At 40.2% G+C, this 4,670-nt stretch overlaps 1 pseudogene; it reads right to left on the reverse strand.

Annotated features, from left to right (window-relative positions):
- Nucleotides 1–475: 475 nt before the first annotated feature.
- Nucleotides 476–4,207, reverse strand: LOC129855928 (mitochondrial import receptor subunit TOM5 homolog; annotated as a pseudogene).
- Between the last annotated feature and the right edge of the window lie 463 nt (nucleotides 4,208–4,670).

Genomic DNA, 4,670 nt, shown 5'->3' on the forward strand with positions numbered 1-4,670 from the left:
GGTAGCAACTTCACCAGCTTGTTGTTGTTGTTGTTGTCATGGTTGTTCCTGTTGGGTAGCAACTTCACCAGCTTGTTGTTGTTGTTGTTGTCATGGTTGTTCCTGTTGGGTAGCAACTTCACCAGCTTGTTGTTGTTGTTGTTGTCATGGTTGTTCCTGTTGGGTAGCAACTTCACCAGCTTGTTGTTGTTGTCATGGTTGTTCCTGTTGGGTAGCAACTTCACCAGCTTGTTGTTGTTGTTGTTGTCATGGTTGTTCCTGTTGGGTAGCAACTTCACCAGCTTGTTGTTGTTGTCATGGTTGTTCCTGTTGGGTAGCAACTTCACCAGCTTGTTGTTGTTGTTGTTGTCATGGTTGTTCCTGTTGGGTAGCAACTTCACCAGCTTGTTGTTGTTGTTGTTGTCATGGTTGTTCCTGTTGGGTAGCAACTTCACCAGCTTGTTGTTGTTGTCATGGTTGTTCCTGTTGGGTAGCAACTTCACCAGCTTGTTGTTGTTGTTGTTCTGAAGCATCTTGTGTGATGTAGGTCTTGAGGGTAGAGGGTGAGAGAAGATGGATTCTATTCATATGCTGTCCAGCTTCTGAGGAACGTATGGTGCTAGAATGGAGAGGAGATCAGTAAACAACAGAACGTATGGTGCTAGAATGGAGAGGAGATCAGTAAACAACAGAACGTATGGTGCTAGAATGGAGAGGAGATCAGTAAACAACAGAACGTATGATGCTAGAATGGAGAGGAGATCAGTAAACAACAGAACGTATGGTGCTAGATTGGAGAGGAGATCAGTAAACAACAGAACGTATGGTGCTAGAATGGAGAGGAGATCAGTAAACAACAGAACGTATGGTGCTGGAATGGAGAGGAGATCAGTACACAACAGAACGTATGTTGCTAGAATGGAGAGGAGATCAGTACACAACAGAACGTATGGTGCTAGAATGGAGAGGAGATAAATAAACAACATATTTAGATTCTCTTCACAACTAGACAGTTACAGTGTCCTGGCTAAATACCCAATCTGGCAGTCAAACCATCACGGTCACCTAATAATCCCCAGTTTACAATTGGATCATTCATCCCCCTCCTGTCCCCTGTAACTATTCCCCAGGTCGTTGCTGCAAATGAGAACGTGTTCTCAGTCAACTTACCTGGTAAAATAAAGGATAAATAAAAAATAAAAAACAGTACATTTGACCTTAACCTGTCTGGCTCTGGGGTTCCGCAGGCGGAACTCCTCCCACATTCCACTGAAAAGGCAGAGCGCGAAATTCAAAATATATTTTTTAGAAATATTTAACTTTCACACATTAACAAGTCCAATACAGCATTTGAAAGATAAACATCTTGTGAATCCAGCCAACATGTCTGATTTTTAAAATGTTTTACAGCGAAAACACCACGTATATTTATGTTAGCTCACCACCAAATACAAAAAAGGACAGACATTTTTCACAGCACAGGTAGCATGCACAAAGCCAACCTAACTAACCAAGAACCAACCAAACTAACCAAGAAACAACTTCATCAGATGACAGTCTTATAACATGTTATACAATAAATCTATGTTTTGTTCGAAAAATGTGCATATTTGAGCTATAAATCAGTTTTACATTGCAGCTACCATCACAGCTACCGTCAGAAATAGCACAGAAGCAGCCAGAGTAATTATAGAGACCAACGTGGAATACCTAAATACTCATCATAAAACATTTCTGAAAAATGCATTGTGTACAGCAAATGAAAGACAAGCATCTTGTGAATCCAGCCAATATTTCAGATTTTTTAAGTGTTTTACAGCGAAAACACAATATAGCATTATATTAGCTTACTACAATAGCCTACCACACTACCGCATTCATTCATCAAGGCACGTTAGCGATAGCAATAGGCACATTAGCGATCGTAACAAACCAGCAAAAGATATATAATTTTTGACTAACCTTGATAAGCTCCATCAGATGACAGTCCTGTAACATCAGGTTATACATACACTTATGTTTTGTTCGAAAATGTGCATATTTAGAGCTGAAATCAGTGGTTACACACTGTGCTAACGTAGCATCTTTTTCCCAGAATGTGCGGATATTTCTATTACTCTCACCTATTCTGACCAAATAACTATTCATAAACATTACAAAAAAAATACATGTTGTATAGGAAATGATAGATACACTAGTTCTTAATGCAATCGCAGTGTTAGAATTCTAAAAATAACTTCTTTACGACATAAGGCTTACGTTATGGCGAGATAGTGACCAAAACCTGAGCGCAAAACTAATAGTACACAGTTCGACAGATATATGAAATCATAAAATGAGTCCTACTTTTTATGAGCTTCCATCAGAATGTTGTACAAGAGGTCCTTTGTCGGGAACAATCGTTGTTTGGTTTTAGAATGTCCTTTGTCCCTCTTGAATTAGCAAGCGCTCTAGCCAAGTGGCACGAAACTCTCCATCGTCAACAAACACAGACAACGCAACACGCCTAACGTTCCGAAAAATTTTCAATAATCTAATAAAACTATATTGAAAAAACATACTTTACGATGATATTGTGACATGTATCAAATAAAATCAAAGCCGGAGATATTAGCCTTCTATAACGACAGCTTTTCAGAAGGCAATTACAGGTCCCTCCACGCGCCTTCCAGAAAACCGAAAATGGAGGACACATCATTCCAAGAGGGTTCATTCCATCTCAGGCCAAGATAATCAACTCATTTCTTTTCTCACTTCCTCTTGACATCTAGGGGAAGGTGTATGACGTGCACGTATAGTCATACGTATCATGCCCATTTATAGGCAGGTCCTTAAACAGAGCATCGAATTCAGACTTTCCACTTCCTGGTCAGAAAGTGTGCTGCCAAATGAGTTCTGTTTTACCCACAGACAAAATTCAAACGGTTTTAGAAACTAGAGAGTGTTTTCTATCCAATAGTAATAATAATATGCATATTGTACGAGCAAGAATTGAGTACGAGGCCGTTTAAATTGGGCACGATTGTCCCCAAAGTGAAAACAGCGCCCTCTGGTCCTCAACAGGTTTTTAAAGTAAAATCCTAATTGTATATGTACTTACCTATATAGACACACTTCCCATGGTTTGACAGAAACAAACTCGCTACAAAGACTATTTTCCTGACTGTCTCTACTGATGGCCTCTAACAGCAGAATAAAATAAGTGGGATATTTAAACAGCACTGAAACAGTAGGTTGCTAGTTGACTATGTGTTGTAAATTGTTTCAATGCTGCCGTCTACAGATCTTCTAATGTGTTGTAATACCACATGTACCAATACAGTAGAATTGACAGGGACACTGTGTAATGATACAATGACCCTCCATCCAATGTTCTGCTGTTGTGCAACATTGTGACACCACTGACATGTTTACAGGTTGCCATGCCGACAAAAGAGAAGGCGTTTTCATTCTGTAATAAGGCCTTCACTTCAGTCTGGATGGCTGGTTGACTGCAGACAGGTTACACAGTATCAGTGTAGGTGTTAGGCTGTTTCTGCTCTCCTCCCAACTACTAATGGAATTGTCCTGCCAATGCAACGTATGAAAATGTATCCACTCACTACTGTAAGTCTCTCTGGATAAGAGCGTCTGCTAAATGACTCACATGTTCAATGTAATGTTCAGTTTGACAATATCAATGGAATAGACCAAAGCAGAGCCATGTATTTAGATATGAATACATGACTCTGGGCAAAAACACAAACAGATCTGGGACCTGCCAGACTACACAGTTGACATCATAGGGACACCCGACTAGCTTCTGGTCCAGTACTTACTGACTCGGAGCAGGGCGACATGGAGGAGAAAGTTCCTGACCGAAGATACCACATCTTCATCTCTTCCGGGTCCATCTTCGGCCCGAGTCCCTCCATTTTCAGCATCTTTAGTTAATTATCTGGCGGTGATGTGATCTGATTAGCGGCTGTCTGTCAACCAATAGCCTACTATGCTGTGTTATTAGCTAGAGCTAGACAGTCTGAGTACACCACATCCTGAATGGCCACGAAGATGTGTGTCTGAAATGCACCTTTAAGTTCAGTTGGAGCTGAAACGACGGACAGATATCTCGATTGAGGATAATGTCAGTATTTAGCTAAGTTATTAGCTGTTTTGCTCACCAAAGGCGTAACAAAGTGAAACTGTAGATCTCAAAGCCTCAGTTCCGGGAGAGTAGTGGGTGAAACCATTCACTTCAGGAAAAGGGGTGATGTAAATATAGTTTCCTTTCATTATGTGTTACTGAATTCATAAAAATAATTGCTGCCATTGTAGTAAGGTTGGTAATACGAGAGATCTTCGGACTTACCATTTTTGTATTATTTTCTTTGAAAGAACAACTAGTGGGTTTTGAGTGCTTCTCCCCTATTTGGGAAGTTGGTCTGCCCGCTCCTCAGTCTGAGAGATTTTCTGAGAGCAGGTTCGAGTCATTTTCCTCTGTACATAAAAACGGTTTAAAACTTTATAACACAATAGTGGTTTTGGAAAACTGGTTCATATATCCTAAAGGCAATAGCGAATGTATATTTTTATTTTGCCGTTCATGAATTGAAGACCTATTTCAGCCAGTTAACCAAGTTTTTGGCTGTTTTAGCTAGCCGTGTTAATGACGAGCTAATTAGCACAGTTGGTCTCTGCACGACAATGTCACG

This window comes from Salvelinus fontinalis, chromosome 5, assembly GCF_029448725.1.
Source record: "Salvelinus fontinalis isolate EN_2023a chromosome 5, ASM2944872v1, whole genome shotgun sequence".
NCBI lineage: Eukaryota > Metazoa > Chordata > Actinopteri > Salmoniformes > Salmonidae > Salvelinus > Salvelinus fontinalis.